General features: G+C 49.0%; 1 protein-coding gene across 7 annotated transcripts in view; it reads left to right on the plus strand.

Moving 5' to 3' along the window:
- Positions 1–14,425, plus strand: part of SERGEF (secretion regulating guanine nucleotide exchange factor) — a 218,739-nt gene that overhangs the window by 24,544 nt on the left and 179,770 nt on the right. The gene's annotated exons all lie outside the window — the stretch shown is intronic.

Genomic DNA, 14,425 nt, shown 5'->3' on the forward strand with positions numbered 1-14,425 from the left:
AGTGAGGTGGGGTGGGGGGGGGGCCAGGAGGATAGCTGTCTACACAGCTATGAATGCTCAGGACTAAGCCGGTGGGATTTTACTATGAAATGCTCCATGGACTGGGATGGGGAGGTTCTGGGATCGGGTTCTGCAGTCAGTCAGATATGGAGCTTTTCCTCTCTGGATCAAAGGTGTACACCAAAAGAGGCAAGTCTCAGTTAGATGGGCTCTTTCTGGCCCTACAAATCCTTGAGGTTTTGAGAAGTAACTATGGTAGCAAGCATCACCCAGAGGTTTGTCTGGGCTGCTGGGGAGTTTTTGCCTTGTCCTAGCTGAAGAGATGACTCTCCTTGCCTTTCCACCTGAGTCTAAATTAAAGGCTTCTGAAACTTAAAGATTCGTATTTCAAGATTGAGGCAGGAGCATTATTTTGAATTATAGCTGGTGTGATATTTTGATTCACTTTTCCATTAACCCTAACAAACCACACACATTGATTCAGACATCTGATATATCCTGTCAGATGTCACCTTACGGTGCCACACCATCCAGCTTCAGACATCCTTACCTTTTCTTGAGTATTTATTTCTCATCTTTCCCTTAGGGCTTGTCTCCTTTTGTGGTCTTCATATTGCTGATTTTGTTCTCTGGGTTTGTTTTTTTTATGGCCTGTCTTCTTCCCTGCCTTCCCAGTGCTTCTGCTGACTTACGTAGAGTTTCCCAGACAGGCCATTTGTAATTCTTAAGATCTATGCTCATGTCAGAGACCCCTGAAGCTCAGGGGTTCTCAGGAGTCCCTTTGCCTGCCCTTGCCTACTTATTAGCTACACTTGGATCTCCAGACTCACAAGTACCGACCTAGTGACTGCTAGTTACTGCAGGGCTGTCTGCTTTTTGTAGTTTTTCCCTTTAGTTATCCCTGGCAGGCACGCCCCACTCACTACACATTGGAACACACAGACATACACTTGAGAGTCTTCATATCTATGAGGCTTTTCATTGGTCTTTGAAAAGATTTTGTGACCATTTTGGAACACAGGCCTTTATAACAAAGGTATAAAATAAACTTTCCATATTGACCACTTCAGAGGGTGCTCTAAAGGGGAAAGTCATGACTTCCTCAAGGAGGTTCAGCTGCTAGAAGATTGGGACTATCTACAAAAACTCTTCCTAAGGAGACTCATTGAGCACAGTAGTCGTGTATTCGCAATTGTTAATATTTGCCTTTTACCTCTGACGATGAGCTCTGTGATGGACAGTACCGTGTTAGTCTTGTTTGCTTCTGTCTCTTCCCTTTCTAGTTAGAAGAGAGTAAATATCTTCAGATACACATGAGTCAACGTAGATAGCTAGGATTTCTGACCTCTTTCCTTGGTCTCACTGGTTCATGAACAGAAGGCTTCAGTTTGTCTCAAAGCAAATCGGTTCTTGCTTATTGGGACCCTACTGAGCGATGTGATCAGTGTTGAGGAAAAGACCTGGGCTGTGCCCTCGCTAGAATGCGTAGACAGGCCTGGGTCTAAGAAGGTCGACATGGAAGATTGTACCAGCCGTCCATACAGCCATCCATCCATCCATCCATCTGTCCATCCATCCATCCATCCATCCATCATACAAATGGTGAGGGTCTATTCATGTACTACACCTTGTACTAGATACAGAGCCTGCAGTCAGGGAGCCCCCGTTCACTGGGGGAGACCGACCTGTTACCCATTTTCGGCATACCTGTGTAGCAGTAGAGCGAAGTACAATGTAAAGAAGGGGGCAGGAGTGTGAGCAGTTGGGTGCTACCAGGTGAGCGTTTCATGGTTAGTCAGTCTGCAAAGAACTACCACACAGTCAGGTACACTTCTACCAAATGGCGGTGAGTTTGGTTGAGCCTGTCAGTAAACTGCGTAGGCAGCTGATGAACGAGAGATGCAAGATGCAGCTTCTTGGGGTTTAGCCTTGTAGCCTCAGAACTGACACTGATTTCTATGTCTGGGCCACAGCCCAGCCCTCGGTGTGCGAGCTTGGAACCCGCAACCCTGACGCTGTCTGAGTCATCCCAGTCGCTCTAGAGCTCAGCTTCCCATCACCACCTCCACTTGACAGCGAGATTTTTCGCTAATGTTTCAGCTGTTTAATTAACTTGTTAATTCAGACCTCTTGTTTATGTACTCTGTCACTTTCCCCTTTCTCTTTAGTCCAGAATGGTTGTAAGCTGGGGTGTCTAAGTGTCCTGGCTCTTGTACTGAATTTGGGGAAATGGGAGTATCCTGCTACTTGATTCACCGATTTTGTGCTCCTTCTAGCAGCAGTGGAAGCTTTTGCCCTGGCCCAGAGTCATTGAGAAGAAACACCCAGGGTTTCCAGTTCAGTCAGACTCAGCGGCTCGTATTAATGGGAACAAGATTTGCTCACAGGGTCAGAAGCAGCTCATTAATGGAACAAGGAGTTATTTGGCTCTGGTTGTTTTTACAAGCTCCAGTGAGAAATTGCTCCTGGGACTTACCTGCAGGCCACATCAGCACAGAGGCTGCTCTCGGGCTCATTGTGGAAGGCAGTCATTGTGTGATATTGAGTAAAAGAATGATTTCTGTACTCTGGCCATCTGTCTCTCCAGTTAGGTGGGATGGGAAGGGGTGGATTAGGAGCAGAGAGAGAAGGGGACTCTGCTTGTCCCCTTCTGCACAGTCCTCGGCTAGTACTGTCAGCCCCAGGCAATTTTATGCCCTGAGATTGTTTGCAATTCTGGAGACATATTTGTTTCGTTTTGTTTTAAGATTTTATTTATTTGTTTGACAGACAGAGATCACAAGTAGGCAGAGAGAGAGGGCAGGGGAAGCAGGCTCCCTACTGAGCAGAGAGCGCGATGTGGGGGTCTATCCCAGGACCCTGAGATCATGACCTGAGCTGAAGGCAGAGGCTTAACCCACTGAGCCACCTAGGTGCCCCTGTAGACATATTTGGTTCTCACAACTGGGGGGCACTACTGGCCCTTTGTTGGTAGACACCCCAGATGCTGCTAAACATTCTGCATTGCACAGGACAGTCCCCCCACCACAAAAAAATACTAGCCCCAAATCTGAGTCTTGGCCCGAGATTGCCCTGCATCCCCAGTGGTAGGTGCTCGGCTAGTGCAGTTTACACAGTATCAAGCTAACTTTACAGCTTGTCTGTATGGGAATCCGGGGTGCAGTCTCTGGCCTCCCCCTTCAGGAGTCTGGTGCCTGCCTGCAGTGTTTGCAATGGAAAAATACTTTTCTCTGTTAGTCAGAGTCACTTGGAAAGAGTCCAAGAGAACCTGTTCTAATCTGGGAAAGTTGGCAAGGATACCTGTGTCTCAGACTGGAGGAGCTGCATTCTAGAAACCTTTCCTAAGCTGCTTAATGTCCCTGATCATTGTTCTCAGGAACTTCGTGGGACTCCTGGGTGACTTTACCCAGGCTCAGTGACCTGCAGCCGTCTCCTCCCAGAGTCTTGATTTCCTGGTCTGAGATGCTTTAGTGAGGTCTGGGAGCAGATCTGGGTGCCTTCCTAGCTTGACAACCTTGGTCCAGTCACTTGACCTGTCTTGGCCTCAACTTGCTCCTCTCTCAGGGAGGAGTCACAGCCTGCCTGCATTCTACACAGGGCTGCTGTAAGGGTCGAATGAGTGGATCTGTGTGAAGGAGCCCGTCTAACTGTCAAATGCTGTCCGCACGTGTCGGAGGGGTGCCTGCGGTTGGGATATGTGAGTGTACTAAGGCGTGAGTGATACTTCTAGAAGGACTTTTGTGTCGACAGGATCTGCAGAGCTTGAGATATCCAGCTTTCCCCAAGGCCTTATGAGCAGGCCAGAGATGCTCAGTGTCCAGCTCTGAGAGGGAGAGTTTCCTAAAGTCTTTCACTTACACGAAGGCTGGCAAGTGGCGGCTTTTTTCTTCACACCAACAGTTAGGAGGATCTTTGTGGCCTTCGAGATAGCTTTCCTGCGGAGATCTCTGATCACACAATCGCTCCTTCATGGTACACATCCCAGTTTGTAATTGTGTACATCCGTGTATGTTCTCATTTAATGTCTATGCTGTCAGCCCCATGAAAGCAGCATCTGTTTTGCTCATTGCTGTGTCCCCAACACGTGGCGTAGGCCTGGCACATAGTAGAGGGTTAGTAATGAAACTGTTGAATGAACCGATAAATGGCAAGGTACAGAGCAGCAGGAGCTTTGAAGTCAGACAGGCCTAGGTCTCTCTACATCTCCACTCTGCTGGCGTCCTGACTGTGTGGCTGTGGGCAGCCCCAGCTCTCTCCACCCTTATTGCCACCACCATGGATCCTACATTGGCCTCTGACCTCCTTGTCTTCCCACACTCAGTCCCCAAATTACTCCCCCTAATAACCCCTCCCCCCAAATCTGTTCTTCATACCTCAGTTAGAAGGTCTTTACAATCCCATCATGTCACATTCCAGTGGCCTTCCAACATTCTTATGATAAAAATGTACTCCTTCATGGTCCCATGAGGTCCCTTGTGGTCTGCCCTCTGCCTGCCATGCTGGCCCTGTTTCGTACCGTGCTGGCTCTTGCCTGTCCAGCTGTTGTCCACTCTGGCATTTACACAGTACGTTGACTGCGCCATGTATTGCCTACCACATTTGCACCTCATGTTCCCTCTATTTGGCACACTTATCCCTGCATTCCTTCTTCATTTTGACTTAGTTACCTCCTTTTTTTTTTTTTTTCCGGACTTCAGCTTAGTCATTGCTTCCCAGGGAGGCCTTCCCTTGATGCCCCGACTAATCACTTTTCCCTTTTATCCGTCTCCTAGCACTACAGCTTCTCCGTTGTGCTGTTTTTTGTAGATTCTTTGACTAGCTTCTCCTCCCACTAGACAGGGAGCCTTATAAGGGCAGGAGCTACATTGCTTTCACTCAGCATTATATGCCTGGTGCTTGGCAAAGTACTTGGCAGATGGGAAATTGGTACATGTTGGACAAATGAATAAATGAGCTTATTTTCTCATTAGGGAAATGGGGGAATATTGCTGACCTTGCATGAGGATTAAATGAAATGATGTCTTAAAGCTTCCAGGATCCATGAGGACTAAGTTCATGTGTTGGTTCAGTACATGTTGGTGTCTCCTGCTCTTGGAAACTCTGGAGCTCTCTGGAGTCCCCATGCCCTATATCTTCTTCCAGCAGAAGTCTCCATGGGGACTGGATGTCTCTGGACAGGTAACAGGTTGATTCAGAAGTCTCCTGGCGAGTGCAGAAAGATCGATGCTTACAAATGCTAAGTGCTGGTGATTTATTAGAGTCTCAAGGGGAATGATTTACACAAGGTCCCAACCTTATTATGGGGTTGGTCAGAGTGTCTAGAATCTGGTTGCTTTTGGCATGCTGGAAGCTTTCCCTGAGCCACGCAGTATCCTGAATTAGTCTTGTGGTCTCACGATGGCTCTGGACTGAGAAAGTCAGCCCAAATACAGAGTTCTTGACATTCTTCAGTTTCTTCAGTGTCACCTAAGAAAGTCCCAGAATCTTGGAAGTTGGAGAATCAGAGATGGAAGAAGAGACTTCCTCACTTTGTAGCTGAAAAAATGAAAGAGGAGAGAGAGTGATTTATGGCAGCATTAAAGCCGGAAGTCCAGTTCTACTTTTCAGTAAAATTTTTTCCCCTCCTGTCATAGTCCTCTTGGTTCCTGGTTATATCCTTTTATAGTTGAGATATGTTTTATTCTTTTGTATCTTTAAAGTGGGGAATTGCAGGCACATGTGGAAGGGACCAGCTCATAGCCACTCTCCTTTCTTGTTTCAAGTGTCACCGATCCAGAGATATTTTATTGTATTTGATGTCTAAGCATTAGTGAAATTCAAACCCAGGCATTGATTCACACTATTTTTTTTTTGAATTTATAAATATATCTAATGCTGATTTTTTTGTTTTGGGTCCAGGATCTTTTTTAGACTAGGGTGACAGTGTGTATTACTCTATCTTGTTTGGGACCAAATATCGTGAAACCTCAACCGAGCTCAGGGAGATTCTGACCTCATGGGCTCTATTTAAAGCAGATGCTTTGGAATTCATGATGTTTGTGCTTTAGAACTCTGAAAACCCAATGGTTGAAAGTCAAAGCGAGCCTAAAGGACTATTTTGAAATGAATAGCTTTGCTTATTCTAAAGTCATTCATTTTTATCCGAGCATCCTTAGAATGTGAGGAATGGATGAGAACTGCAAGCTCATCTGGCCGGACTCTGTCACTTTAGAGATGGGGAAACTGAGGACTGACGGGGTGTGAGTGGAGGAGGTGGAACAGAACTCAGGTGTCAAGACTCTCTGTGCAGTGCTCTCTCCACCGTGTCTCAGCCTCTCCAGAGACGATGAGGAGATGTAGAGGACTTCACTAATGCAACCCAGGGACCCAGAGGAAGAGTAGTTTCTTCTGTACTTGAAGTTCTGTTTCAAGAGAACACCGATTCTTACCTCAAGTGTATAGCTGTAGAATCCCTGAATGGATTTGTGTGTGCAGTAGAAAGGAGGAGATGGTGCCCAAGAGCAACGGTCAGGCCACCATTCCAGGACTCACAGAAGCAACTACGTGTCTGTTTGTAATCATATCATAGCAGTCATAGCTCTCACAGACCACTTTTATCGCTATAAAGTGCTTTTGTATCCATTTCCTCCTGTGAAGCTGGCAAGACGGGTGTTATCCTTGTGTCACAGACAAGTCCCTAATTGGGCAGCTGCATCGCCCTGGTTTACTAGACTGGCAGAACCAAAACTTGAACCCAGTCAAGCCTGCTGCTCTGATTCCAAATGTGTATCTCAGAATGCTCTAGCTCATAACTGAACTTTTTCTGCTCTTCAGAGAAGCCTCTTTCTCCAGTTTCTTCCAGTGATTCTTCCAAGCAATAAGGAAGGAAGTTCTTAGTTATCTTCGATCCTTCCGTGGGATTTGCAGAATGCTGTATGTATATAGCACTGTGCTACAGGATGCAGGGGAATAGAAAATCTGGAACTACTTGGATGAGCAAGTGAAATATTTAGTAGAAGAATAAAAAAGCATGTGGCAAAGAGTCAGAAGACTGGCCCAGACACTGAAGCCTCTAGGGTTTCAGGGGAAGGAGAGGTCCACGTGGGTGATGGTGGTCAGGGAAGGGTGTGAAATCCTTTGAGAAGGTCACCTTTGAGAAGTGGAGAGTTTGGGACTTGGTTCTTTTGCTTTCTTTTTGTCCTCTGGCAAGACACAAAACTCCCTGGTCCCTTTCTTCCCATTTGGCCAACAGAAGGTTGTGGACATAGTGATCTCTAGGGACCAATCCAGCTCTGGAATTCCCCCCTCTATTAAAATAAAACGGATCTAAAGAAATAATTACAGAAGTATTGGAAGATTAAGTATATCGCTACTCATTGCAGCCTAATTTATAGTGACAGCAAATGCATGGATATAAGAGGGATTGTAGGGGGATTGGTTAAAATAGATTATATAACCATATGTTAAAATATATAGCAATTAAATAGGATGTTGTAGAAGGATATTTAATGAAAGGAATATGCTCATGAGATAGTAAGTGAAAAGAATGGATTATAGTAAATTACTGCACTGTAACTTCCAACTTTTCTTTTAAAAGGATGTTTGAATAGGAAAGACAAGAAGGAAACATACCAGAATTTTACCTCTGATTGGTGGAATTATGTGGGGCTTTTATTTTCTCTTTTACTTTTATGCTGAATAGTATGTGGTCTGATCATATCTCCCATAAACGTTAAGGTTAATGAATAAAATTTCTTGGCCCTCCGTGCAGGGAACTAGCCCCTTTACCTCCCATCCTGGGTATGTGTCCTTGATACGTCGCTTCCACGGGCTTCATTTGGGAGGTCGCATGGAAGAAAGGCAAGAGACTGTAGAAGGAGGCAGGAATGCAGAGATCTATTTTTGGCTTAGTCATGAGTCAGCTTTGTGACCTCAGACAAGTCCCTTCTGAACATCCCCGAGCCTTGGTTTCCTCATCGGAAGACAGGAATTGGAGGTCACAAAAAGTTCTTTGAGCTCCAAGATATACTTGCTCCTAAAGATGGAATTTCTCCACTGTTGTGGTGCTGGCTTAGGGCCTCATTGGTTCCTAGTGTCCTTGTTTTCTTTCCTGCTCCTCTGCGCTGGGTGCCAGCTGACTTTTCCTGCTCCAAGTTCAAGGTGGGACTGAATGGAGTTTGTTGGTAGGGCTTAGGGCCCGAGAGGCTGTAGTGACAGCATTAGACCACTAGAGGGAAGCATTGTTTGATTGCTTCTCCTTTCCCACTGTCCCTTATCTGCTCTGCAGGTAAAAAATAGCCTGATTTGCCCTGATTGGGTTTCAAATTCTAGAATTTTAGAATGAAAAGGACTTTGAGGATCATCTAGTAGAACCCTCATTATGTTGCAGATGTGAGATAACAGAGACCAGAAAAGGCAAGTGACCTATTTAAAGCCACACAGTATGTTTTCTTAGGGTCTGAACTAGAGTGTTTAGGAGAAGGCTGTAGATGGAGCCAAGAGTATGGTCCATTGAGTCCACAAAATGTGGACAGTTTCCACAGTTGTGCAGGAATCTGAGAGATCTGCCTGGATGCACCTTTACTGTGCTGCCACTGAGAGGCCTGGAGATAGAGAAGCAAAGACCTAACTGTACCCTGAGGAGCTCGTGTTTGCTAGAAGAAGCGCATGCAGACACATGAGCTTCCCCCAGCACACCTTCCCCATCCTCCTATGGTGTGCCCTCCTGGGATCTGCGCTGGGTGTTGACTTGGAGGCTGGCTTATGGGAGGTCAGCAGGTGTCCTCATGACTGATGCCCTCCAAGGTTAGGAGAAAGACTCCCCGGGCACCTCCAGTTTGTAATTCCCAGGGCATTTCTGCCAGCAGTGCTCACGTGTTCCCATGTCCTGTCTTGCCCTTTCTCGAAGTTTGCAAGGAATCCTAACAGTTTGTTTGCCACCTTCAAAAGGCTTTGTTTCCGTGGTCCTGGGCTGACTTTATTTTTGGTTTGCAGAGTGCCCACCAGCCGTAAGCACTGTGGTAAAGTGGAACTGTGGGCTAGTCTGTGAGCCAGGCAGCTGTGCGACTTTGGGCAGTTCCTTCCTGTCTTTGGGCAGGGAGGTCCATCTCTCAGCTGCAGTGGTGTCGTCTCTGTTAGAAAGATGAAGGTCTGGCATTATTTTTTGGTTTTCATGTTTGGCAATGAATGCCCATTGATCTGTGGTCCATGGAAGTGTGGTATGTGTTCAACTGAAGCAGACGCAAGATTTGTGCTTTGAAGCGGCTTATTTGAATAAGGGGTTGTTGGGGGGCCTGGCCAAAGCCAAGTATGGCTGGGCCTAGAGGGCCACCAGATGGCAGCAGTGGGCAAGCAGATGGCCTTGGGGTGAGATGAGTAGGGCTAGCCTCCAGAATCAGAGTTAGCAAGGTCAAAGCTGGAAGAACCCCTAGAGGTCATCCAGGCCCTCTTTTTATGGATGGGAGAACTCAGGCCCAAAGAAGGAAGAGGTTACCTAAGGTCTTGCTATGAGTTGATACCTGATTGTCTCCTTGCTCAGGAGAAGAACTGAGATCGTTTTGGCCCCTAGTTGGCTGTTCCCCAGGAGAGACAGCAGACAAGGGCCTGGGCCCTGGGCCAGCGAGCCAGAGGTGGGAAGGGAAGAGGGCAGCAGTTAGGTGTCCTGCCTTGATCCTGGTGTCTTTGAGCGTCCGGTCCTAATGATTTTCACCCTTGAACCTGCAGTAAGTGCAATGCCTGGTATCTTTTCTGTTCGTGCTTGTCTTCCCAGCTCTCCTCTGGGCCAGGGCCCTCCCGTCAGGCAGCGCCATGATGGGGTCTTCCTCAAGGGTCATCTCACAGCCCCCACACCCAACAGATGGGTAGGTCCAGGGCCTTACGCTGCAATAGGACACGAGTTAACACAGTAATTTCCAAGGGTGTCAGAGAAGGGCGGGGAGCCAATCTTTGCCAAGCACGTACCACGAACTAGGTGCTTTTCCAGGAGCTGCCACTTACATCCTCCTCCTACCTCTGTGAGATGAGCTTCCCTTCCATTCGTTCTGAGGAAACTAAGGCTCAGAGAGGCTGAGGGTCTTGTCCAAAGTAACACAGCTAGCAGACCATTGAACCAGGCTCTGTTTGATGTCAGGGGTCACACTCATTTTACTGCATCATGCCACCTCCCCTCAAAGTGACCGTGCTGCAGATGTGGCAGGCGACTCGGGCTGCGGGGCAGGGAGGAACACATACTGTTCTCTCTTTCTGGGAAGTAGGAGCATTATGGGGGTGCTGGGGAGGATGCCTTAGAAACATGGAGGAGGGCAGTCACAGGCATGTTGGGTGGCGGCTGAGGGGACGCTGGGTACCTTTGCTCTCTGTGCCTGTGCTCCAGCCCTTCCCTGCACCAGGAGTGCGGAACCGTGGTCCCCACAAAGCTCTTGACACACTCAGGCGCCTTCTGCCCACAGTCACCTCCCATAGAGGCCCTCCCTGTCCACCGCCACCCTCTCAGCATGCTCCTCTCCCTGCACAGCTTTATTTTTCACAACAGCAGTTCTTGCTGCCTGGAACCAGGTATCTCTTTTTGTTTGTTTACTTGTCACATCTCCTCAGCAAATGTGAGCCTTGCTAGGCGAGGGTCTTATTCTGTGTTACTCACCTTTGTGTCTCCCCGGGCCCAGAGGAGAGGCTCAGTGAGTGGGAACTGCATGGAATGGCTGCAGCTTCTGGACATGGTTGGGCCATTCCAGGGGCCTGGGCTCAGGAGACCTGGCCTGTGGCCCTGCCTTCTTCCCGCCTTCTCAGGGAGCCCAGGGCAGAGAGCCTCCACTCCCCGGGGCGGACAGTGATGCCTGATGGCGCACGGTGTTAGGGCCAGCCTTGCCCTGTATGTCTGCGAGGCCTTCCCTTCAGTCCTTGGTTTCAGCCACTGTGGACTCCAGTCATGCTACGAGCTCACCAGATGGTTCTGGGAAGGGTTTAGAGGACCCAGGCAGAGGGCTCGGTTTCCATTCAAGGAATCCTTCTCCTCTTTCCTGGTGGATTGATTTGTTCCAGGAGCTCTCTCAAAGTGAGCATTAAGTGACTGGCCTGTAATTTCACCATCATTTTTAGGGTCTTGACAGATGGCACTTTACTTGCCCTTCCTCGGGGGACCTTGCCTGTCTCACGGGAGCTCTCAATAATCATAGTGACAGCCAGTGCCTTGAAGTGCTCTCGGACATGTGCCAAGTCGAAAGTGGGCCATTTTGAGGAATCTTGGGTCATCTTCTTCTTAATCAGAGAGTGACTTTTTACTTCAGGAAGAAGCCTCATGTGGCCAAAAGACCTGAAGAGCCAGGTTCAAGCTCTGTTTGGCTGTTTTTTGGCTGTGTGATCTTAGGCAAGTCATTTAACCTCTCTGGGCCTGAATTTCCTCGTTTGTTAAATGAGCCTCCTAATCTCTGATTTGTCTGCCTCGTGGGATATGTGATGTCATTGACTTACTCACACATTCCTTCTTCACTTTTTCTCTCTGTTATTCGACAAGTATTTGTTGACTAGGCAGAGGTGAGGGGAGGGCACTCCAGGCAGAAGGAATACTAGAAATAAAGCTGTAGAAGTGGGAGGTGCCCCTTGGCATAGTTTGCTTAGCTAGGGGCTGGAGAGAAGCGGGAAGGACTGGAATCATTCAGGTGTAACAGGCGTGGGTCCTTATTCAGGCCTGACGTGTGAGCCATGGAAGGGGCAGCTGGATGTTTCTCTTGGGGGGTGGGGGGACAGGGCAGTGGAGGAATAGGAATGATGAAGGAGAGGCTGTGCCTCAGGGTGGCTCTTACCTCACGCCGGCCTTCTGCTTCAGGCCTCACGTCTGTGGCTGAGTTTTAGCTACTTTGGCCTTATCCCCCATGAGCTGGGTAACCAGTAGAAAGCACAAGACTGGTAGGGACTGGAGTTCTCTGGCTCATTGGTCTGCCTTCTGGGGAGCTGTCCCAGGCCACGTGCAAGGTCACTTAGGAAGCCATCGCTGCCGTCAATACACATTTCTCTGCAGCCTAAAGATGAGCAGCTTGGGGGCCTCTCCCACGCCTGCCCGAGGAGATGGAGGTGTGTGGGGAAGGGCTGCTCACCTCTATCAAAGACACACTGGGCCAGCTGTTTGCCAGGCATTTACAGAATCATCTGTTTGCACAGAGTTTATGGAGGGCGGCTCACTCCTGTTTCACATAGGAGGGACCTAAAGGGGACTTAGGAGAGGTGGGCCCCCCTCCCTAGTGGCTGAGCCATACTCTGCTCAGCATGCAGCAAGGGAGGGCAGTTAGCAGGACGACTGGTCAGCTCAAGGCTGTGGGGGAAGCACTCTGTGGGCTGGGAATTGCTGTGCACACGGGTAGGGAGTCACAGAAGTACCGCTTCTCAGTGAAAGTATTTGGGACTTGCTTGGGTCCTTCCTGCTTGGGCTGATGCTGATAGAAGTTCCAGCCTTTGGTTTCTCCTTTCCTCACACTTTCCTCCAGCCAGCCCCAGAGTGAATGGCTCCACTCACCCCTTCTCCCCTCGCTTTTTTGGGGGAAGAATATTAACTCTGTCGTACAACATTAACATCAAATTTTTTCCCCCCCATTTTGGTAAAAACAGTAGTAAGTCATAGAATTTTCATGCTGGAAGGGCCCATCTTCTCCTTATTTGAAATGTAGGAAAACAAGCCCGGGAGGACAGTTATATAGCTAATGGATGCAGAGCCAGGATTGGAACCCCGTGGGACCCTCACCCAGAACCTCTTCACTGTCCCACATCGCCCCTCTGAAGGAGACTCCAAGTGCTTTGTTGCCTTTATGCAAGAAGAATCCAGCTTAATCAATTTCATTACACCAGCCCTTTATGTAACAGGGCTGTTTCCGGGTCCTGGCAGATGGTCCATAGTAACAGTGCTCTGCTGATTTGGTTGGAACTGATCCTATGAAATGAAAAATCCCGTGTAGCAGATGCCTTTCGCAGTCCCTGGCCATGGAAAAGTCAGCCTCTCCAGGGAAGGCACTGTAGCTTTGGCTCCTGCCTGTGTCTGGCGTGGCTAGAGGTGAATCACTGGACGGAGACTTAAACGGTGTCCGCTTTTCCCAGGAGGCCGCACTGGCGACTTAAGAGTTTCTTGGCAGGTGGGGTGCTGGTAAAGGGTGTTTCTTCTGGTGCCTGAGGGACAGATGGGAACAGGGAGCAGAGTGGGAGGGAGATGAGCAGATGTGGAAGGGAAGGAAGGACAGACTGTCCCACTATGGATCTGGCCTGGCGGACCTTCACACTTAGGAGGCCATGCACTTCCAGATGAGCAACTTGGATGTAACTGCAGTGTTTGGCACACATATCAGCCTTGACCGTGGACTTGGACTTCAAGCCTCCCCCAACCCCTTTCACTGAAATTGCTGGCCCCCGAGTCTCCTGATATCTTGCCTTTCCTGGTGGGTGCTTGATCATACTGAGTTCTCCTCAGTGGCCTCCTGTGGTGATGCACATTTCTGACACTGCTTGATGCAGGTGGCAAGTCTCCAAGCCATTGTGAAGTGGGCTTCACTTCCAAGGCCTCTCCGACCTTGTCCTGCTGCTCAGTTCTTGCCCTTGATGGGTCCTCGCATTTGGGGGGTGGGAGAGTGCTTCCCTATTTGCGAATGCAGCCCTGTTAGGACACCTGTCACAAAGAACCTGGGAGAGATTCCCAGGGGTGGGGTTGGAGGAAATTTGAGAGGCACCAGTCTAAGTTGTGTCCTAAGACATTCTCACTGGTTGGGCATGCACCAGCATCCTAGGATAGGCTCCCTCCCCTCCTTGCTCCTGAGCCTGGTGAATTATGTGCCCCCTGAAAGAGTGGCAGCAATCTTCGTCTCCCCTGTTTGAAGATGTGAATCTGGGCCTCATGAACTGAAAGCCAGTTTCTCTTTGAAGTACGAGTATTTTTTCTGGGGGGTCATAGGATCTCTTGCGGCTTTGGAGCTGGAGCCCTCGCTTCTTCATAACAGCTCTAGCACCTTTGTGAGCTTTGTGGGCCTTAGGTCCCAGTTTGTGGTTTGGCTGTGGTCCTACTTCTGCAGGGCCTCGCGGTTGTCTGCAGGGGGAGCTGTGTTCCTGTGGCCATGGGCTGGGACATCACTGGCCTGGAGCTTTCCTCTCTGCAGGCTGGCGTGCTTGGGAACTGCGGCTTTCCTCGGCAAACCAGCCTCTCAGGTCTCATTCCCAGCTCCAGCCTCCAGCTTGGGCATTGTGAGTCATCATCAGCAGCAGAAAACGAGGCCTCGCCAACAGCTGGGTGCAGCGCCTGGCCATTTTTTCCAATTCTTTTTTAGTAACTTCACTGAGATGGGAGCTGCTGCTGACCTTTTGTAATGGACAGTGACTGGAGGTGGAGTCCAGGGTGAGGGCGGCAGCTCTAGGTAGGGAGGAAAGGAACCCCGGGGAGATGGGGTAGGGATGTGTATCTTTCTGTCCCCCAGCCCCT

The sequence above is a fragment of the Mustela putorius genome, unplaced genomic scaffold, assembly GCF_011764305.1.
Source record: "Mustela putorius furo isolate JIRA1106 unplaced genomic scaffold, ASM1176430v1.1 tig00003859_pilon_pilon_pilon, whole genome shotgun sequence".
Lineage (NCBI taxonomy): Eukaryota > Metazoa > Chordata > Mammalia > Carnivora > Mustelidae > Mustela > Mustela putorius.